This window comes from Schistocerca serialis, chromosome 6 (genome assembly GCF_023864345.2).
Source record: "Schistocerca serialis cubense isolate TAMUIC-IGC-003099 chromosome 6, iqSchSeri2.2, whole genome shotgun sequence".
NCBI lineage: Eukaryota > Metazoa > Arthropoda > Insecta > Orthoptera > Acrididae > Schistocerca > Schistocerca serialis.
In genome coordinates, this window is record NC_064643.1 from 135,618,332 (window position 1) to 135,642,829 (window position 24,498).

The 24,498-nt window shown below is 44.8% G+C and overlaps 1 protein-coding gene across 1 annotated transcript in view; it reads left to right on the forward strand.

Moving 5' to 3' along the window:
• The window catches only part of LOC126485103 (breast cancer anti-estrogen resistance protein 3 homolog), a 1,126,433-nt gene that overhangs the window by 20,928 nt on the left and 1,081,007 nt on the right, over window positions 1-24,498 (forward strand). The window lies entirely within an intron of this gene.

Consider the following 24,498-nt stretch of genomic DNA (forward strand, 5'->3'; position numbering starts at 1 on the left):
GTTGTTCCTTCACGTTCCCATGAAACAGCCGCACCACCAACAGTCGATTCTGGCAGCATTAGAAGGATTGAAATGCCCCTGGTGCACTTGTTATTCGTGTGACATTCAATGACTAGCCAACGTTCCAAGTCACTGAGCCCTCCTGACCAAATCATTCTGCTGTCATTGCTTCTCTATTAACGTCACGATACTCCACGCCTTCTTTTATTCTGGCGCGTCGGCCTCTCGTGACACCTAGCGGTCTGTCCCAGAATTACACAGGGCTGTCCGGATATGTTTTATCAGATAATATACAAGATTATTATAAATGACTGAAGCGATTATATAAGCTCACTGTAGCTGCATTAATTGGCATATTGTCACGAAGCTCAACAGTCGTATAGAAAAACTCAAAATGTTTTGTATTGTTATAGCACTGTTTCAGATTTCTGCTGCGGGAGCGCAGCAGTGAGCAGTTAGGCAAGATGGCGACAGGCGCTAAGAAAGCGTTAAGTTGTGCTCGAAATGCATTCACATCACTCTGCTGTAAATGTGCAACGACACTTCAGAACGAAGTTCGAAAGAGATCCACCCACAGCCAGCTCCATTCTGCGACGCTATCTGCAATTTTAACCTCCTGGATGCCTCTGCAAAGTGGAAGTCAACGGGTCGGCCTACAGCAAGAGAAGAAACGGTTGACCGCGTGTGATCGAATTTCGCACGTACCGCCCACAAGTGGACAAACAGAACAAGCAGAGAACTGAACATTCCACAACTGAAAATTTGGAAGATCTTAAGGAAACGACTGAATCTGAAGCTTTACCACCTGCAATTGCTACAAGACCTGACTCTCAATAACGAAGTCAGACCCTTCGCCACAGTTGCAAAAGCTTATGGAAGAGACTGGATTGTATAAGAAACTCATCTTCTACACTTTTGTGAACCGCACAGTGAACAGGCAAAAGGGTGAATCCGTGGGCACCGAATCCCCACGCTATCGTGGAGCACATTCGAGATTCACCGAAAGTTAATGTGTTCTCTGCAGTCTCTCAGCTTAAAGTTTACAGTTCTTTTTCTTCTTCGAAAAGGCGGTTACAGGGCGCTTTTCTCTGGTCACGCTAGAAGATTGGCTCGTGCCACAGCCGGAGACCGACAGTGTGGACTTCAGCTTCCATCACGGTGTTCATGAATTCTTGAACAGGAAATTGAGAAACTGATATATCGGTCGTGGTGGGGCTGATGATAATTCATGTCATGGCCTACATACTCTCCCAAGCTAATGCCATGCAACTTTCTTGTGTGGGGTTATATGGTTGTATGTAATATTCAGTGATTATGCCTCCTCTACCAACAAACCTACTAGAACCGCGAACTCACAGCAACAGTGCTTTTGAAGAGACTTATAGGGACATGCTGTACCGAACGTGCGAAGAATTTGATTATCGACTTCATATTTACAGAATTAGTAGGGGGACATATGAACCACTTTTTGGATATTTCTAAGTGTGTGCAAAGCCCTATGTCAACATGCTACATCACATCTGCGCACTCGCTTGAAACATCTAGAGGGTGTTTCCATAAAAGCGCGCAAAAATTTAACGGGACATGTAGGATGGGTTACTGAACAATTTGAGGTAGAGAACCTGGACTCAGAGAAGCCAGCTTAAGGACATAATAGGAATAAAATCACTTTACTGTGTCTTTTTTATTTGCTTTAGTTAACTGCAAATACCATCATAGACACAATGAACGTACCGTTTGTACTGCATATTACAAAATGTGCTGAAACTGACAGCCATCAACCTCAGTGCAAGCATAACATCGGCGAACAAGGTTCTGACATCCCTGCTGTGTTTGGAATCACATCACAGGCAGCTACAATTCTGGCAACTAATTCCATCTCTGCATCCACTGGGGTGTCCTACACAAGTGACTTTAGATATTTCCATAGGTAGTAATCAACTGGACTCAGGTCAGGTGACGTCGCAGGCCATCGAATAGTACCTCTGCCTTCCAATCCAGCGACCAGGAAACACTGTACCGGTACCGCTGCATCATGTAGTACTGTACGTCTCTGAATAGCACTAAGTAATGAATGGTCTGTCGTTGATTCATACGACGTTCTATCGTGGGACAATGTAAACACTATACAACAGAGCCACCTTGTGGACAAGTAAAATTAAAAAAATCTATATCATGACTTCCCGGTAATCAGGCTCGATGTAAGTAAACATGTACGTGTAAACATGTACGCATGTCAGTTGTAAGTAAGCTTGAAAACAATAATGCTAGACAAATTGGTAGACAAGTTTAGTTCCACATCTCCTTAAGCTGGCTTCTTCGAACCCAGATTCCCTACCTTAAAACTTTTCAGTGGAGTGTATTGATATTTTTACTTATGGACCGTCTGACAGCAATTGACTAAAACACAATTTTAGTGCCATACGCGTTTCGCCTTTATTTTCTGCAAGGTACCATCAGTGGCCGGGAATATGTACGTATGTTTGCTATTTAATTTACATTTTGGTCACTGTACCTACAGGTTATAAACAGTTCTGGTGATTGGTATTTCCTATTAAGTAGGAATTTTTTGAACTGTACTTACAGGTTGCGTGGACGATTTCTTACATATTACGCTCCTGTTGCATTTTTGTTCTTCTTCTTCTTATGAATGCCAATTTGCGTTTTTTCCCCACATTCCACAGCACTATGGACTGATCACTTGTTTCGATGCAATGTTTTGGTTTCTGTTGCCGACAGTCAAATGTTTTTGCCAAAGATCGAATGTTATTGCTAAACTTTCGAGTGTAATTATTGAAGTATCTGTGATCTGTTCGTGTATGCATTTGTGTGTGCGTTTGGACTAATTTTTTTTACCTCTCTATGTACATTACTCCGTGGTTTATTAAGTTTTCAAATTTATACCGACTTTTTGATCACCCGGTATATATCAGTGGAGCATCTCTACATCGTGTTATATATTTTTGCACGCTCATCCGGAAACACCCTATATAATAACCTTTGTGTGTTGTTTGGAGACAAGAGCGCTAGATACGCGGGACGTGGTCCTTGGGCAAAGTAGTCGGCTGGTGGCGAAGTCGGCGAGCTCAGGTCACGGCTGCTGCAACAGGTGACGGCGGAACGTCATCAGCACGCTGGGCGCGTCCTTGGCACCTGGCCGGCAACAACACCTACCGGATGGGGGCCGTCTGCTGCCAGCCTGTTTGCTGTCTCCCCGCAGCCTAAACAAGTACACGCGTACGTAGTTCCTGCGCCAGTTTCTGCTCTGCCGGCGCTCGCCAACCCACTATTACGTAACTCACGTCACAGCCTTTCTCCGCACGCTCTGTTTGGAAGGATGGGTTGTTTGTCAAGACGTGACCCTGCAGCTCTTGGCGTTTGATAACTACGTACCGAAAGCTAAGCAAGCCTTTTAGTAGGGCAAAGTGTCAGGTCAGTTAACCTGATGAAGTTGTTGTTTATCTGCGTTATGAAGAATGTCTCTCTCTTACGACGACATCGCAGCAGTTGTAATTACGCAGTAACAGGGTGACAGAAAGTAGAATTCTCATTTTTTAAGATGTACTATCCAAAAGTCCTTGCAGTTATTCAATTACACTACTGCCCATTAAAATTGCTACACCACGAAGATGACGTGCTACAGACGCCAAATTTAACCCACAGGAAGAAAACGCTGTGATATGCAAGTGATTAGCTTTTAAGAGCATTCACACAAGGTTAGCGCCGGTGACGACACCTACAACGTGCTGACATGAGGAAAGTTACCAACCGATTTCTCATACACAAACAGCAGTTGACCGGCTTTGCCTGGTGAAACGTTGTTGTGATGCCTCGTGTAAGGAGGTGAAATGCGTAACATCACCTCTCAGTCTTTGATAAAGGTCGGATTGTAGCCTATCGCGATTGCGGTTTATCGTATCGTGACATTGCTGCTCACGTGGGTTGAGATCCAATGACTGTTAGCAGAATATGGAATCCGTGGGTTCAGGAGGGTAACACGGAACGCCGTGCTGGATCCCAACGCCCCCGTATCAGTAGCAGTCGAGATGACAGGCATCTTGACAGCATGGCTGTAACGGATCGTGCAGCCACGTCTCGATCCCTGAGTCAACAGATGGGGACGTTTGCAAGACAACAACCATCTGCACGAACAATTCGACGAGTTTTGGAGCAGCATGGACTATCAGCTTAGAGACCACGGTTGCGTGCGGTTACCCTTGACGCTGCATCACAGACAGGAGCGCCAGCGATGGTGTACTCAACGATGATCCTGGGTGCACGAATGGCAACACGTTATTCTTTCGGATGAATCCAGGTTCCGTTTACAGCATCATGATGGTCCCATCCGTGTTTGGCGACATCGCGGTGAACACACATTGGAAGCGTGTATTCGTCATCGCCATACTGGCGTATCACCCGGCGTGATGATATGGGGTGCCATTGGTTACACGTCTCGGTCACCTCTTGTTCGCATTGACGGCACTTTGAACAGTGGACGTTACCTTTCAGATGTGTTACGACCCGTGGCTCTACCCTTCATTCGATCCCTGCGAAACCCTACATTTCAGCAGCATAATGCACGACCGCATGATGCAGGTCCTGCAGGGGCCTTTCTGGATACAGAAAATGTGCGATCGATGCCTTGGCCAGCACATTCTCCAGATCGTTACCAACTGAAAGCGTCTGGTCAATGGTGGCCGAGCAAGTGGCTCGTCACAATACGTCAGTCACTACTCTTGATGAACTGTGGTATTGTGTTGAAGCTGTATGGGCAGCTGTACCTGTACGAGCCATCAAGCTCTGTTTGACTCAATGCCCAGGCGTATCAAGGCCGTTATTACGGCCAGAGGTGGTTGTTCCGTGCACTGATTTCTCAGGATCTATGCACCCAAATTGCGTGAAAATGTAATCACATGTTAGTTCCAGTTAAATATATTTGTCCAATGGATACCCGTTCATCATCTGCATTTCTTCTTGGTGTAGCAATTTTAATGGCCAGTAGTGTAAATGATTAAATTGCGGCGTGCACTTCATCGCTAGCAAAAGAAAATTGTGTCCCCTGCGTTTAAGAAAGAAATCAGGAAGGATTGTAGAAATTATAGAGGGATAAGAGTAATTTGTTCAGATTATAGTAGCAAGGTTAAAGAACCAGCAATGTTAGGAGTTTATCAAAGACTAAGGCGCCGTTCTTAAGAAGTGTTCTTGACTAAGGTCGTGTGGTGCATTTTCAACACTTCTTTGAAGTGAAACGCTATGAAACTTGTGTCCATATATTTTCATGAGAAAATATTCACATACAATGATATCTGACAACATTTAGAAGATATTACGTGGTGTATTTTGTATCTTTCGTTATGTCTTTCTTCTAAGGGCCAAATAATTTTCAAAAATCCGTTTTTAGGGTTCTGAACCTCTGCCAGTAGAAACCGTAACTTTTATAAAATCACTTTGTTCTTTGTCTGTCTGTCTGTTGTCAGACTTTGAAGGTCCTTTCTTTTCAGGAACGGGTATCAAGTTGAAAGTAATGGCAAATGCTAAAAACTACGGTCCCTTGGCGGTGTAAATACGGCCGTCATATATATGTCACATATTCCGATACTCGCAAACTCACTATGCAAAACATAAACATGGACTGCTGGGCTACCGGTTACAGCGTGTGCCTGGAAATCGAGAGACTGGAGTATCGAATCTCGTTCCGTTCATAAATATTTCAGTCTTCGTTTTAACCAAGCCTTCTTCTCTCAAGGATGTTTTGAAATCCCCAGAAACAACAAATTATTCGGCCTCCACGTCAAACTGTAGGTCCTCTTTCCCCGGTTGGAAAACTGGTGTAGGCTAGAGAGAAGCAAGTTGCTGCAGCGGCGTCGAATAGAAAGATCTGCACCAAGTCTCTGAGCCACACGAAATTGTTATTATTGTTATTATTATTATCTATGTACATAACTAAGTCTCTACGCGAACCTCAGAGCGCCAATCATTCCCGCACTCGTTCGGCTTTTTCTCCCTCACCGTTTTCATCCATTTATGTTCTTATTTATGTACAGTGCAGGCTTTTCCTTTGTCCAGGAAATATAAAACGTATGTAATTTTTCGGCTTTGTTTCGAAGATATATACTTAGGACGCACATACGTAATGCTAGGAGGGGGAGGAGAAGCTGTGTGCAGCTCATGTTTCCTGTATATGTGCATACTTCTGGGTTCTAGTTACTATGACAACGCGTCTTGTGTCCGTTAAGTGTACCATACGCTGATCGTTCGACATGGGGCATATGTTTATTTTAAATTAGGTTTTGTTGCGTAGAAGAGATACAGTTTTTAAATTTAGTGTTTGTAATTTGGTTCTGACGTTTCCCCATTACTGTTTCTGAAGATCCGGTCATAATTAAAATTTTGGTAATTGCGTGAGACAGAAAATAAAATAAATTACGATAGCTCCAGGTTGTAAAAATGTTTGTTCGAGCATCTCCAGAGCTCTTCACCTCTAGTTTGCATAAAGCAGAACGCCACCTAAGAGGCCTTGGCTCTTCTACCTGCCGACGAGTTGCAGAATTCGAGCGGGGATATTAGTGCATCTTTCTCGTCCTTTTCTGGATGCAAATTTCACTTGTCGTAGTTTACAAGACAGCCTGACGGCTGACGTGTATCCATCTCGAGTAGTCGATTTAAATATGGAAGTCGCTCAAGCGAAAGAGATTTAAGAGAGCCTACGGTCACGTAGATAGCTCGTAGCACCTAGTGTGCTACACTCCGAGTTGGGCTGCCCGTAAGCGTAAGTAACGCTATGCTTGTGAACGATACCGTTATCCCGGACACTTCGCTTCCTTAGGACTATTATCGGCAGGGAGCAGTTGCTGCGTGGCGCGACACCTTGTTGTGGTGGGAAATCCCGGCAGTGCTCAGTGTTTCCTCCTCAGGCAGACCGCGCCGCCTGACTAAGCAGCCGCCGGCGTCCCGGAAGCGAGGCCGCCACACGCCGCCCCCACTTTCTGCAGACGGGCCGCTGGCTCAGCCGCACGAGGCGTGCGTCAACCCCTCTGTACAGATAACTGTGCCGGCGCTTCAGCGCCACGTCACAGACACGCTGCTGTCGCTACTAATGGAAGGAGATAGCTTATGAACGAAGCAAGACTAGAATTTCAAGTGTCGTCGACGTCAATAGCAACAGAGGCGAAACCCAGACTCACAAGGCGAGGCAACGGCGTAGGTATCACAGACTTACTTCAGACATTGCACATATTTAATAGCTCATTAAACCAATATAATGTGCAAGTAGTCAGGTGCACTACTCTGGCAATTCCGAGAAAATCGCAGGAGAAATTTTACGCGTCTGTTATGTGGCTTATGTACCTGTGCGTAGGTGATCAAGTGATGTACGGCTCGGTAGCTCAGCGTGTTCGGTCAAGGGCTGAGTGTCTTCTGTAATAAAAAAAAGGTAATAAAAAAAACTGAGTGAAAGGAACGACGACGAACTTGAACGGATGTCATGTGATGTCTGCTCCGACCGCATTCAACGAACAAAATGGAAAAAAAAGGTGATTAGCGTTCGATTTTCGTAAGACGAACGTGTATGAGGCGACGTTTCGACTCCCGCTGAAACTCAATTATTAATCTATATTTTTCGTCACTGGTGATATTATTTAATTTATATGACATTTGAGAGCTAATATAATAAAGAAACCACTTCTTTTTGCATGGAGTTTCAATTTACACTACTGGCCATTAAAACTGCTAAACCACAAAGATGACGTGCAACAGACGCGAAATTTAACCGACAGGAAGAAGATGCTGCGATATGCAAATGGTTACGTTTTTGAGAGCATTCACACAAGGTTGGGCGCCGGTGGCGACACCTACAACGTGCTGACACGAAGAAAGTTTCCAACCGATGTCTCATACACAAACAGCAGTTGACCGGCGTTGCCTGGTGAAACGTTGTTGTGATGCCTCGTGTAAGAAGGAGAAATTCGTACCATCACGTTTCCGACTTTGATAAAGTTCGGATTGTAGCCTATCGCGATTGCGGTTTCTCGTATCGCGAAATTGCTGCTCGCGTTGGTAGAGATCCAATGACTGTTAGCAGAATATGGAATCCGTGGGTTCAGGAAGGTAATACGGAACGCCGTGCTGGATCCCAACGGCCTCGTATCACTAGCAGTCGAGATGACAGGCATCTTATACGCATGGCTGTAACGGATCGTGCAGCCACGTCTCGATCGCTGAGTCAACAACCATCTGCATCAACAGTTCGACGACGTTTGCAGCAGCATGGACTATCAGCTCGGAGACCATGGCTGCGTGCGGTTACCCTTGACGCTGCATCACAGACAGGAGTGCCTGCGATGGTGTATTCAACGACGAAACTGGGTGCACGAATGGCAAAACGTCATCTTTTCGGGTGAATCCAGGCTCTGTTTACAGCATCATGATGGTCGCATCCGTGTTTGGCGACATCCCGCTGAACGCACGTTGGAAGCGTGTATTCGTTATCGCCATACTGGCGTATCACCCGGCGTGATGGTATGGGGTGCCATTGGTTACACGTCTCGGTCATTTCTTGTTCGCATTGACGGCACTTTGACCAGTGGATGTTACATTTCAGATGTGTTACGACCCGTGGCTCTACGCTTCATTCGATCCCTGAGAAACCCTACATTTCAGAAGGAAAATGCACGACCGCATGTTGCAGGTCCTGTACGGGCCTTTCTAGATACAGAAAATGTTCGACTGCTGCCCTGGCCATCACATTCTCCAGATCTCTCACCAATTGAAAACGTCTGGGCAATGCTGACCGAGCAACTAGCTCGTCACAATACGCCAATCACTACTCTTGATGAACTGTGGTATCGTGTTGAAGCTGCATGGGCAGCTGTACCTGTACACGCCATCCAAGCTCTGTTTGACTCAATGCCCGGGCGTATCAAGGCCGTTATTACGGCTAGAGGGGGTTGTTCTGGGTACTGATTTCTCAGGGATCTATGCACCCAAATTGCGTGAAAATGTAATCACATGTCAGTTCTAGTATAATATATTTGTCCAATGAATACCCGTTTATCATCTGCATTTCTTCTTGGCGTAGCAATTTTAGTGGCCAGTAGTGTATTTTTCCATGATGCACTGACCGTCTCGTCTCACAGTGAGATAAATGTACCATCAGTCATGACAATTACTTTTTCGGGTATCCAGTATGGTTCAAATGGCTCTGAGCTCTGTGGGACTTTACATGTGAGGTCATCAGTCCCCTAGAACTTAGAACTACTAAAACGTAATCAACCTAAGGACTTCACATACATTCATGCCCGAGGTAGGATTCGAACCTGCGACCGTAGCAGTCGCGCGGTTCCGGACTGAAGCGTCTAGAACCGCTCGGCCACAGCGGCCGGCGAAAACGCACGAGGTTTCTTTCATTACATTACCTATCAGATGTCATATAAATTAAATAATATGGCCAATACTGAAGAAATATAGATTGGAAAATACGTATAAGTGGGATTTGAACGGTCGCCTCGAACACAATCCTCTTGCACAGCGCGAACGCTAACCAGCCGACCACAAGAACTTCTCATGGCCGCCAGTTTCGCGTAAAACTTCTCTTGCTATTTCCTCGGAATTGTCAGAGCAGTGCACCTGACTGCTTGCACGTTATGTTGTTTTAATGGCATACTAAAGGCGTATAAAGTTTGAAGTAAATCCGTGATACCAAAGTTGTGACGTCCCCTTGTCAGATATGGGAGGGATGGAAGAGGAGATAGCGTGTTCTGCCTCCTACATATACCGTACAGGGTGGAGCAACTAAGACAGTCCTCCCCTAAAATATCCAGAGTGAATAAATGTTAGAGGTGCAGTTTTCGGCAAGCGGACAATACGCCGAATTCCCTCAGGTTCACAAGTAACTTTTCTCGTTTATAGTCGCCGAGTTACGAGATCGACTTGCTTTTTCCTACTGGAACGATATACTTCTCTTTGTGGCATTTGAAAGAAGTTTTCAGGAGAACTTCATCGAGATAATATGAATGGGACTACGTCAGATAGTATCAAGATAACAGTGTCCCAAACCACTGTCCCGCCGTCAGGAGGATAGGTTCCACGAAAGTCTGCCCTTTTATAGTAAATGCAAGCAAATTCGTAACTCAGCTATGATTCTTGTGTGTACCTGTCTGCTTAAAGTCCACCAGTCTCTGTTCTGTTGTAGCAATCCGATGACTTGCTTGTAAAGCTACTGGGACATTCGCAATGTATATGACAGCTGAAAAAGTGAATATCGATTATGGCGAATGTCGCGAAACAATTTGAACAGCGATGCGGTTGTATGCTGAAGAGTATTCAAATCGTGCCAAGAACTGATGATCCGAATTTGCAAACTTATTAAAAAAAAAGTTCTAGAAACTGTAGTGTGGAGATTAAAATACCGCAGGAAGAAGAAGAGCAACTGATGAAGGAAATGAAACTAACATTGTAATAATAGTAACACCCAATGCAAATGTCGCTGAAGAGGCATCTCGGAAGTACGAGGCAAGAACCAAAAGAGTGTTCTGCGGACCATGCATTCGATCGCATTTCATCATCTTCATGCGTCACTGCATCTACAGCTTCAGGGCAATGACTTACAAAGCTAATTACAGTTCCCCGACTGTCATCTAGAGACAGCGCAAAGTGATGCAGCATGCTTACGCAAAATTTTGCTTAAGGAGGAAGCATCGTTTACAAACTTTGATCAAGTCAATGTTCGCAATATCCACTGATCGTCAACTGAAAATCCACGCTGACTCAAAGAAGTAGACAAAAACAACGCTCGTGGTATATCAATGTTTGGTGCTTGTTTTTCAAGACCCGCTTCACGGTCTCCTGTTTTATTAATGGTAGTCTAAACACTCTCAAGTATCTCGAATTCCTAAGACATGCTGCTGCCCCAGTTACTGGAAGACATCCCACTGAACATAAGACAACCAGTGTGGTACCAGCATGGTGGATGTCCCTCCTATTTCGCACATGTAATGACAGGCCGTTTTAAGAGAACATCTGGAGAGCACTGGAACGGTCGTTCAGGAAACGCAAAATGGTCTATAAATGCACCAGACTTGACACTTCTGTACTTTTATCTCTGGCGAAAATTAAAACAAGAGGCCTACTGGGAAACACGGACGACTCCCGAAAGTATGAAATGGCTTATAACAAAGGCCTGAGCTGCCGTCAACTCCAAATGAAATTCAATTCAACGTACAGTATTGTTTCCTCAGAACCACTTTATAGGTTGTAGCAGTGCTGGAGGTCAACGTTTTAAGCACTTGGCATGACAGCCATGGTAATAAACACACGAACCGTACCTGAGTTACGGGCTTGCTTACATTTGGTATATCAGGGCAGACGTTTGTCAAACCTCTTCTCCCGACGGTGGGGCAGCGGTTTACGGCGCTGTTATCTTAATATTGTTTGATCAACTCGCATACGCGTTGCGCCTTCGAAGTTTTCTTAGAAGCTCGTTTCAAATGCCACAGAAAAAAAGTACATCGTTCCGTCTGAAAGAAAAACGAAGTAATTCGCCGACTATACAATTAGGAGCTCAGAGAATTCGCCATTGCCCTATATAACTTGGCGAAAACCGCATTTCGATATGTTTGTTTATTCTGTATATATGTGGGGTAGCCTGTCTTACTTACCTTTCTGTGTATATCGACAGGCAGTGACAAGCTGTCAAAGACCATAGGTCCCTTATAGCAAAATGCTCAGCAGCTGTCTCTGAACAACATCGGAAAGATTGTCGGTGGAGTTCTGATTCATGCTGTGTACACTGTAAACCATCTCATGATGTGTGATGGAGAGTATTTTCTGTACCATTGTAACTTCCCTCTTTCCTGTTCCAGTAGCAAATGGCGCGTGTGAAGTGTTGTATTCACCAGCTGTACATGGCGTCAAACATAATAGCGTGGCATGAAGAGACCCCCACCACCGAAAGTCGTTATGTTACTGGAGTGGTTTGCTTGTATGGAGCAATTAAACAGCTTCGACAGGGCCAAATAAGGATGGGCAACAGTTACGGCAAAATCAAGACAACGAATATTGACAATTTACAATAATTTATTAACAGAAACTTTACAAATACTTATCAGCTTCATGGCACGTGGCATTAGTTCAGTGTTCACTTGAACTGATATGTCTTTGGCCTAGTCCCGAATCAGGTGAATGATGACTAACATCATTAAGTACTATGTCCATTTGGGCTCTTCTTGGCGGCGACTATCGATGAGTCCTGATTCTATCTTGAGGTTCTATTGACACGATGCGATGCGGACTGCTGAGTGAAGCAATGTGTCCGCTTGTATTCACCTTTGGCGTATGGGTGTCCCCTTTGGAGCTATTTGTGCGACGTCAGGCGGATACATTAAGTAGTCCTTGACTTGTGCATCACTTACTGAAGCCTAGCCATAACTCGGTTGCACCTGAGTAATAGACAGCTGGGAGCTCTTCTGTGTCTCGCTTCTTTCCCTGTTTTCTGGAGGACACAACAGGAAAATAGGTTGCTTGTCCGTGTGTGGGCTCGAATGCCTCTTATTTTATCTTCATTGTCTTTTAGTGAGATATACTTAGGAGGAAGCAATATATTGGTTCGCTCTTCAAGGACCGTACTCTCAACTTTTAACAGAAAACCACACGTTGATACAGAACGCATCTCCTGTAACGTTTGCCACTTGAGTTGGCTGAGCATCTCCGTGACGCGTTCGCGCTTTCTAAATGAACCTGTAACGAAACGCGCTGCTCCTCTTTGGATCTTCTCAGTTTTCTCTGTCGACATCATCTGGTAACTGTCCCACACTGACGACAGTTTCTCGAATATATGGTCGATCGAGGTTTTTGCAAGCTGCCGCTTTCGTGGCTGGGCCATACTTCGTAAGTATTCCTCGAATGAATATCTTGGTTCTACCTTCTCTATGAGTCCTATCTCATACCGGTCCCAGACTAATGAGCAACATTCAGGTTTTAGTCGAACGAGGGTTTTGTAAGCTGTCACCTTCGCGAGCGGACCACACTTTCTGTGGATTCTTCCAATGATTCTCAATCTGGCAACTGCGTTAACTGTGATTAGTCTTATGTGGTCGACCCACGTTAATCGCTCTGTACGTATACTCCCTTACATTACTTAATGCTACTGCTTCCAGTTATTATTTTGCAGTCGTGCAGTCTTTGGTAACACTCGTTCCCAGAAGTCGCCTTAAACATGATTAAAATTTCAGAAAAATTGGATGATTTATTCAGGAGAAAGAGCCTCAATTTGTGCAAGTCAGTAATGCCTTGCTCCACCTCCGGCCCTTACGTAAGCAGTTATTCTCCTTGCGATTGATTGACGGAGTTGTTGGACGTCCTCCTGAGGGATACAGTAGCAAATTCTGTCCAAGTGGCGCGTTAGATCGGCCCGAGCTTGTTGGACAACCCTGCCCATAATGTTCCAAACGTTCTGAATTGGGGAATCATACGGCGACCTTTCTGGTCAAGCAGCAGAAGCCGTCGCCGTGCGCGGGCGGACATTCCACCGCTGTCCAGGGCATCTCCAGACACGTCCTCACTGGTCATCGGGGCTCAGTTAGAAGAGCGACTCATCACTGAAACAACTGTACTTCAGTCGATGAGATTCCAGGCCGAAGACGTGTCTAGGAACGTCCCAGACAGTGATGGGTTACCAACCCGGCTGTCGCCTGCATACAACCCGACAGCCAGGAGTGGTGGCCTGGGCTGACATTTGTTTTCATAGCAGGACTCCTTTGCTTGTCATCCGCGACACTCTTACGGCACAGCGGTACATCGCCGACATTCTACGCTTCGTTTTGTCACGGCAAGCCATCCTGGGCTTATATTTCAGCAATATAAAACCTAAATTCTGATGGCCGGACAAAGATTTGAACAGCCATCCTTCGGAAAACAAGTCCAGTTTGTCTTACTGCTGCACCTAGCTTACATGATTCCATAGCCTCTTCACTGGTATGATGCTGCTAATAGATGGTAACATTTTACGGCCATAAAGACGAAAGAAAGAATGGATAAAGTCTAATGACCTAGTTTGTGTGGAACGGATGATTATGGGTCAACGTTCTGTCGATAAGACTATAAGAAGCGGAGAATAAGCTCAGTTTTCAAAAGAATCACCCCAGGATTCGCATTAAGTAATGTGTGGAAATAACGGAACACCTCAAACTTATGAGCTTATACCACAGTTTAAGAATAATAATTCATGAATATGGTAGAACCTTTACAAATTATAGAAGTGGATGTACACTGATCAGCCAGAACATTATGGCTTCTGTAGTGTTGGCAGAAGAGCCAACACTGTTTTTCTAGAGGAGGCCGAAATGCACGCGTTTAATTACACGGTGACTGGCGTGAGGTCTGGAACAGGACAATATCTTGAGAATTGCAAATAAAGTACGTAGTTGATATAATACTTAACTTTAATCCACAATTGTAGAACATCGCTCTTGATGATACATGCTTCACATAATAAATATCAATTGAATACGGCGCCTTGCTAGGTCGTAGCAAATGTAGCTGAAGGCTATGCTAACTATCGTCTCGGCAAATGAGAGCGTATTTGTCAGTGAACCATCGCTAGCAAAGTCGGCTGTACAACTGAGGCGAGTGCTAGTACGTCTCTCTAGACCTGCCGTGTGGTGGCGCTCGGTCTGCTATCACTGACAGTGGCGACACGCGGGTCCGACGTATACTAACGGACCGCGGCCGATTTAAAGGCTACCACCTAGCAAGTGTGGTGTCTGGCGGTGACACCACAGCTTCCTACCTAACAGCCGGTATGTCCACCTTTGGCACGGATATTCGGTGGCGACGCGTAGTGGCATGGAGGTGATGAGGCCTTGCTAGGTCGCTGGTGGGAATTAGCACCACATCTGTACACACAAGTCATCTAATTACCTCACATTCAGGGGTGGGGACGATGAGCCCTGACAGCACGTTCAATCACATCTCAGATGTGTCCGATCGGGCTCAAATCTGGCGAGCGGGGGGGCCAGCACATCAACTGGAACTCGCCACTGTGTTCCTCGATGCACTCCATTACACTCTTGGCCTTGTGACATGTGCACTATCTTGGTGGAAAATGCCACTGCCATCGGGAAAAATGATCGTCATGGAGGGGTGTACGTGGTCTGCAACCAGTGTAAGATACTCCTTGGCCGTCATGGTGCCTTGCACGAGCCGCATTGGACCCATGGATACCCAACAATGGAGCCGCCGCCAGACTGTCCCCTACCCCCAGTACAGGTGTCAAGGAACTGTTCCCTCGAAAGACGACGGAATCGCGCCCTCCCATCGGCATAATGAAGAAGGCATCCGGGTTCGTCTGTGTGGTGTCACCGCCAGACACCACACTTGCTAGGTGGTAGCTTTAAATCGGCCGCGGTCCATTAATACATGTCGAACCCGCGTGTCGCCACTGTCAGTAATCGCAGACCGAGCGCCACCACACGGCAGGTCTAGAGAGACGTACTAGCACTCGCCCCAGTTGTACGGACGACGTTGCTAGCGACTACACGGACGAAGCCTCGCTCATTTGCAGAGCAGATAGTTAGAATAGCCTTCAGCTAAGTCAATGGCTATGACCTAGCAAGGCGCCATTAGTAACATTGCATGTATCTAAACAGTCTCACTTGTATCGCCACAATCTCCAGATGTACCACAAGGATGGATTAAAGTTAAGTATTCCAACAGCTACGTACTTTTCTTTATAGCATTCATTACGTATCCTGTTTCAGACCTCACGCCATCCTTCGTGAGTTAGCTCGTGCATCTTGGCCGCCTCTTTCAATTAGTGTGCGTAGTGTTGGCAAGTCTGCCGACACTACAGTCTGACCATGCAAAGCTTTGCCATTGCGCCAACGTTCAGTGCCGACAGTCACGTGTTCATTACAGTCGTAGTTGCCGATGTCGCGGTGTTAACATAGACATATGCCGCGGAGGTCCATCGTTGGGAGTGTTCGGTGCACTGTGTGTTCAGCTACACTTGTATTCTGCCCAGCATTAAAGTCTGATGCTAGTTCCATCAGTGCTCACCGCCTGTCCTGTTTTACCAGTCTCCCCAACCTGTGACGTGCGACATCTGTAATGACCCGCCAACCCCACGACGTCTGGACGTGGTGTGACTTTGTTTTCACCACGTGTTGAAGACGCTCACTACAGCACACCTCGAACACCCGAAAAATCGTGCAGTTTCCGAAATGCTCGTGCCGATCCTCTGCCCTCGGTCAAACTCAGTTGGATCGCACGTCTTCCCCGTTCTACACACTGTCAGCTCGCTTACTGACACTGCGTGCACAGTGCGTGTGTCTGGCCAGCATTCATTCCTCGCCAGGTGGCGCTGCTCTCGCCTGGACGGGATTATATCCATAGTAGGTCGGTGGTCATAATGTCCTGCCTGATCAGTGTATGTGCGTATGTTCCATACCTCCTGCTGAACTACTGGATCTGTTTCAACCAAACTTGGAATACACACTATCTACTGTCTGAAAAGAGCCACTGTGGGGTAAGAACCACCTACTTTTCAAATGGGTGGGGATCAAAAATAAGCGTAGCTCACGAAGCGGGAATAACCGGACTGTATTCATCCAGCATCTGAGAATGAAGTAAATGTCTTCGGAGTAGTCAAGCAACTCAAATCACTTAATGAAAGCAAGTCTTCTGGTCCAGACTGTATACCAATTAGATTCCTTTCGGAGTATTCTGATACATTAGCCCCAATCTTAACAATCATATACAACCGTTCACTCGACGAAAGATCCGTACCCAAAGAGAAGAAAGTTCCGGAGGTTGTAACCTTTCCACAAAAATTTAAAAGACAATATTTAATGGAAATGGGAGCCAAACGTAACCTCCCTAGCAATTGAATTTAATGACAATAAAAAAAATGTGAAATTCGCAATCTGACTCAAGGTGTAAGCTCTCACGAAAATAATGAAAGTCAATTCAATGCTAATGAAACTTCAGTGACAATGAAAATTCAATTAAACCGAAATATCGGTCTTTGGCCCTGTGAAAAAATCAGAATTAATTTCTTACCTCAGTATAACTGCATGTCAGGTTTCTGCTCTTATTGTTGGCCACTGCTTGGAGGAAATGCATTGCAAATAATAATATTTTTTTTTTAATTTAATTGAAACTTTTCTTTAAAGGAAATGGAAGGAGATCGTTGGTTCAATTAACTGGTTCTTTTGTTGAAAATTGCTTTGAAATCAAAATTATTATTGGGGCGATTATTGCACAAATTAGTTACAGTTAATTTACATTATTAGCTGAGCGCATTTAAAATTAATATACCTCATCCTGAATCTTGACCAGAATGCCGTGTCGACGCCCGCCGACTCCTCACACACAACTGCACTCGACTGCTACTACCGACATACTGCACTGCTCACAGACTGCCCACTGACTACTGCTCGCAACTGTACTGCACGACTACTACCGACCGACTGCTGGGCGCAACTGAACTGATCTACTGCTACCGACAGAGTGCTGCTCGCAACTCTCGCGCGGTCAAGCGCAGACTAACCACGATAAAAGGCTCTCTGGTCAAAGATTTTATCATGCCTCACCATCGCTGCTACGTTACACACGTGTTTCAAGGTCACACCAATATTCAAGAAAGGTAGTATGAGTAATCCACTAAATTACAGGGCCATATCGTTAACGTCGATATCCAGTAGGATTTTAGAACATACATTGTGTTCGATCATTATGAATTACCTCGAAGAAAACGGTCTATTGACACACAGTCAACATGGGTTTAGAAAACATCGTTCCTGTGAAACACAACTAGCTCTTTATTCACATGAACTGCTGAGTGCTACTGACAAGGGATTTCAGATCGATTCCGTATTTGTGGATTTCCGGAAGGCTTTTGACACTGTACCACACAAGCGGCTCGTAGTGAAATTGCGTGTTTATGGAATATCGTGTCAGTTATGTGACTGGATTTGTGATTTCCTGTCAGAGAGGTTACAATTCGTAGTAATTAGCGGAAAGTCATCGAGTGAAACAGAAGTGATTTCTGGCGTTCCCCAAGGTAGTGTTATAGGTCCTTTGCTGTTCCTTATCTATATAAACGATTTTGGATACAATCTGACCAGCCCTCTTCGGTTGTTTGCAGATAACGCTGTCATTTATCGACTAATAAAGTCATCAGGAGATCAAAACAAACTGCAAAACGATTTAGAAAAGATATCTGAATGGTGCGAAAAGTGGCAGTTGACCCTAAATAACGAAAAGTGTGACGTCATCCACATGAGTGCCAAAAGGAACTCGTTAATCTTCTGTTATACGAAGACAGTAACTTGTTCTCGAAAGAACAGTTACTGTTGATGACCGTGCAGCTATTCCCTGGAATAAATGATGACTAACAGACAACCTCAGCTGCCGACAGGTGTTGTTGATATACCTCGATGTGGACAGCTGAAAATGTGTGCCCCGACCGGGACTCGAACCCGGGGTCTCCTGCTTACATTGCAGACGCTCTATCCACATGAGCCACCGAGGACACAGATGAATAGCGCGACTGCAGGGACTTATCCCTTGCACGCTTCCCGTGAGACTCACATTCCCAACTGTCCACAATTCTACATATGTATTGTACCTTGTAGTCATTTGCCCACCCACTCCCTACTCCAGGGAATAGCTGCACGGTCATCAACAGTAACTGTTCTTTCGAGAACAAGTTACTGTCTTCGTATATATAGTTAGAGGCTACCCAGCCATTGACCTTCGTCTGTGCGAACGCGCACAGGTTGCCCAAACTCTTATGGGAATCGCCAAAGCGTGCGCGAGTAATGAGTGGGTGGGCAAATGACTATAGGTTACAATACATATGTAGAATTGTGGGCAGTTGGGAATGTGAGTCTCACGGGAAGCGTGCAAGGGATAAGTCCCTGCAGTCGCGCTATTCATCTGTGTCCTTGGTGGCTCAGATGGATAGATCGTCTGCCATGTAAGCAGGATATCCCGGGTTCGAGTCCCGGTCGGGGCACACATTTTCAGCTGTCCACATCGAGGTATATCAACAACACCTGTCGGCAGCTGAGGTTGTCAGTTAGTCATCATTTAATGTTCTGTTACACTATGAATCAGTCTAATGTAAAAGCCGTAAATTCAACTAAATGCCTAGGCATTACAATTACGAACAACTCAAATTGGAAGAAACACATAGAAAGTGTTTATTGGCAGGACACTTAGAAAATGTAACCGACCTACTAAGGAGACCGCGTACACTACGCTTGTCCGTCCTCTTTTAGAATACTGCTTTTCGGCGTGGAATCCTTACCAGATGGGAGTGACGGAGTACATCGAAAAAGTTAAAAGAAGGGCAGCACGTTTTGTATTATCGCGAAATATGGGAGAGAGTGTCACAGAAATGATACGGGATTTGCGCTGGAAATCATTAAAAGAAAGGCGTTTTTCGTTGCGATGGAATCTTCTCACGAAATTCCAATCACCTACTTTCTCCTCCGAATACGAAAATATTTTGTTGACACCGACCTACATAGGGAGGAACGATCACCACGATAAAATAAGGGAAATCAGAGTTCGTACGGAAAGATATAGTTGTTCATTCTTTCCGCGCGCTATACGAGATTGGAATAATAGAGAATTGTGAAGGTGGTTCGATGAATCCTCTGCCAGGCACTTAAATGTGATTTGCAAAGTGTCCATGTAGATGTAGATGTAGAGCACTTACTGACTTGAAACCAACGTTATACATAATTTTAAATCTTTACGAGACATTTCTTGCTAACACTTCCCACAAAATGGTGAAAGAAAAAACGTTTATCGCTTGCTACATTTTCACTGTTCATGCAGTAAAACTGCCGCGTCAGACACGACCTATTAGTTTTTTACTTCTTTACTATGAATTCTGTATGCAACACATTTTGCAGATAGTATTTACATAACCATTGAATATACTTGCAAAAATATGTCACTGTACGACACTTAACTGAGATGCGTCATAAACACCGAGATGCGTGAAAGACTGCCGCATCATGTAAAACGTTTTAATTTATTACTTCTATACTAGTGATTCCATTCACGATATGTTTCAGACACAGTACTCACGTATACCTCTGCATATACTTGCAGAGTTATATCGTTGTACGACACTTAGTTCAGGAGATATGGCGTGATAAACATTGAGCTGCATGCAAACGAAACTGCAGGATACAGGTGAATTACGTGTACAAATATTTGTGAAATATGTTAAATGTGTGTAATATATATATATATATATATATATATATATATATATATATATATATATATATATGGAGAAGGACTTAAAGGAAGCAGGAGAAGATGGACAGAAGGTGAAGGAGCAGATGGAAAGGGAGGGAGCAGATGGACAGGAAAAGGGGGTGGAGGAGATGGACAGAGAGGGGGTTAGGAAGAGAAGGGGAGGACAAGGAGAAGGACTTAAAGGAAGTAGGAGGAGAAGGACAGAAGGGAAAGGAGCAGATGGACAGGGGGGAGGAGCAGATGGAGAGAGAGAGGTGAGGAGGAGATGGACAGAGAGAAGGGAGGAAGAAGAGGACAGATGAAGGGAAGAGGAGGGGATGGACAGGGAGAAGGATGAACGAGAGAGACAGCCAAAGGAGGAATGGGGAGATGGACAGAGAGAGGGGGAGGAATAGACGGACAGAGAGACGGCAGGAGGAGACTGGGAGAGTTGGAGGAGGTGGTGAAAGAGAGGGGGAACAGGAGATTCATACAGAGAGGGGAAAGGAGGAGATGGACTAATAGAAGGCTTGAATAAATTCATACAATATGTGTACTCAGCTAGTACGTGAATAACTTTAGTGATAAGTCAAATAAAGTTTCTCTAATACTCAACTCTTTTATTAAATAGATCACGTTTGTTAGATACAGGGTGTCCGAAAAGTCTTTCCCTGATTACATAAATTGATAACTCAGGCTGGAAGGAAGATACAAATATGAAACTGGTGTGTAATTGTTTACAAACTATCAAAGTTTTTTTCACTCATCAGTAAACTTCCACATGAGCACCCTTGGTAGCACGTGGCACATCTAGGCGATATTCAATTTCCGTCCACACGTTAGCCAACATCACTGGAGGGATCGATTCAACGACTGTGGTTATCCGTTGCCGCAGGGTTTTAAGATCTGGTACACGTGTTCGTTAGACCTCGTCCTTGACAAAACCCAGTAAAAAGAAGTCTAATGAGGTTATGTCAGGAGAGCGTGGAGGCCAAACCGTTAGCCCATCACGACCAACCCATCGCCCAGGAAAGGTCATATCGAGATAGGCACGGACGTCCAAACCCCAATGAGGCGGTGCACCGTCTTGCTGAAACAAGACATCGGGGTGATACTGAAGCAGCTGAAGTACAGATGCAACTTGTCCAGATCCACTGCAGATATGATGGTAGCCTCAGCGAAGAAGAATGGCACGATAATTCGATCGTGCAATAGCGCGCACCAAACATTCACCTTTGGACTGCCTCTGGTGCACTCCATGACCTCACCAGGGGGTTGTGAACCCCAAATGCGCACATTATGGCGATTCACTACTCCGCTGACAAAAAAGGTCGCTTCATCGGAAAAGGCAATTCGTTTGAGATAACCATCATCGTCCTCACTACGCGATAGCATTTCGACCGCAAAGTCATATCGACGTGCACTGTCATTGGGCAACAAGGCCTGAACGATTCGCACTTTGTAAGCACGAAACAATAAACGTTTGTGTAAAATGTCATAGAGAGAGCTTTTTGGCATCTGTAATTCACGTGAGGCCCTGCGCACCGATTTCTTCGGACCTCGCAGAAAAGACTGCCTTACAGCTTCCACCCTGTCTGCTGAGGTTCTTGGTCGAACAGACCTCGGAAGGTCAGCAACCGATCCTGTGTTCTTGAACTTCTCATACCAGGCTTTAATGCTCTTTACATCAGGTGGATTCCTTCCAAATGTTGTCTGGAAGTGTCTCTGCACTGTGGTTGGTGATCGTGTCTCATAGTACCATAGGACACACAGGGCCTTCCCCTGATTGGTTAACATGGCTTCTTGGGCACTGCACCTCATCCACTACTTACGTACTGCGAACCTAAAACAGAAAACAAACTTTGATAGTTGTAAACAATTCGACACAAGTTTCATATTTTTATCTTACTTCTAGCCTGAGTTATCAATTTATGTAATCAGGGAAAGGCTTTTCGGACACCCTGTATGATACGTACTACACGTGTTACCCTCATGGCCGCCCAAAACAGAACAGTCTTCCTCCTTGCTCTGCTGAGACCTTTCCGCACCCACTGTATGATGTCACATCCGCTTGGCACGGAGGGTGTGATCAGTAGTCTACCGCAACTTAAAATATGTATGTCACCAAGATGGTCACACATTACTACTAACGATTGCCTGGGTGGAGATCTGAACGCTGTCCTCCTGAATACGAAACCAGCTTCTTACCGCCGCACCTGGCTTGTGGGTGCCGCAGCCTTCTCACTGCCAAAACGCAGCTGCGAAATGTCAACATATCACAGTCGTAAAAGAGGGAGGGAGAATGGCTACAGTTAAAGGTCTCGTCGACATCCAAGGTCACTAGAGATAAACCACTGGCGCAATTGGACAAGGACGCGAAAAGGAAGCGCTGTGGCTTTTTTTACGGAACCGACAGAAAGAATGTAACTGTTTGGGCTTTGGGAACCGCTTATTTAAAGTGCTGCCTACTGACAACTTTCACCACATCTGTGTCCGGCGCTTGTTTCTTTCTCTGATGCTTCGTCAGTTTTGAGTGGGTGCCATTGTCAATAAGCTGTTGGAAATCGAACTCGCTGCTAGTTGTTACACAGGGCGTCATTAAGCTTTGAGCTCAAAATAATACAGACGTTAGAGGATTACAAATTACCTATAGACATAGAAATCTGCAACCAGTCAGTTTTTGGAAATATTCGTTTATTGCGTTACCTAGTGTTCGAGTCTTTTTTCAGGGTCATCTTCAGATGGTGCTTATGGAAGTTACACGTTTATACCTGTAGCGTGATGCTGGGTACTGCCTTGCGGCAGTATTGGCTGCTTTGTAACTAGTATCCAACAAGCTGTTTCATTCGCTTTTCACTGTGAATAAGACTGCGATTCATTGACAGAACACTTAGAAGGTGCAACAGGTCTACTAAAGAGACTACTTACACCACGCTTGCCCGCCCTATTCTGGAGTATTGCTGTGCGGTGTGCGATCCGCGTCAGGTGGGACTGATGGATGACATCGAAAAAGGACAAAGAAGGGCAGCTCGTTTTGTATTATCGCGAAATAGGGGAGGTAGTGTCACAGACATGACACCTGAATTGGAGCGGCAATCATTAAAACAAAGGCGTTTTTCGTTGCGACGGGATCTTCTCATGAAGTTTCAATCACCAGTTTTCTCCTCCGATTGCGAAAGCATTCTGTTGGCAACCGCCTATTAGCGAATAGTGAAGCATCACCTTAGAAAAATTTATGAATTACTGTGCTGGTAAACCTCTTACGTTATTTGATTTTCAAACAGCTAAGCAGAACTGAACGTACTCAGACATTTCCCTCTTTACTTATTCTGATCAACACTAAACTGACACACAATATTTATAGCGCAACGCAATCTGACTTTCAAAAATCCCTGCAAAAGAATGGCCCTGACTAACAATAACCTATACCTTTCATGAATCACTTACCTCACAAAAATCTTCGTTACTCGAACTACCGCAATACAACGAGCGCCAATACTGCCAGCTAAATAAAAGATTCTAACTACTGAAGGCACTAACTACTGATAGGCATAGATAGCAAATGAAAGATTTTGATAGAGAACAAACAATGTATTTACCTTAATAATGTTCAAAAGTCATTATATATATATATATCAGTTCATGATATCCAGTATTACAAATTTACTCTTTCTGGCGGACACACGTCCAGATCGTCCGCTCTCAAAACTCTCCGCCATCTCTCTCCCCATATCCACCACTCCTGGCGGCTCACCTCCAACTTCGCAACGCTACACACTGTTCACGTCCAACTGCCCAACACTACAATAGCGAATATTCCAACAATGCAAACCAGCCACTGACTGCACACAGCACAGTCAGTGATTTTCATATAGAGCGCTACGTGGCGTTACCAACATAAAAACCTAAACGGCCTACTTACAATACTTATTTCCTGTTAGCTGCTTAAACTTTATTGTTCTTTCGTACTTATTTTGGCGTTATTGCCATTTTCTAGAACAGCCTGCGATCTTTCTATATGGTATAGATGTCAGTTAGATGGAATTTCGGATATAATATGTACAGAGATATACTACGTTAAGTTCTCCATAATATATCTACGCATCTGTGCCTGGTCGCCATTTTCTTGCTGTCATATCGTAAACAAGGACGTATTTTCCTTAGGTTTGTAATTTGTTCTATTTTTACAGCCTATTAACTTGATCTACGTTTGCTTCGTTAAGTTTTTATAAAGTACTTGTATGT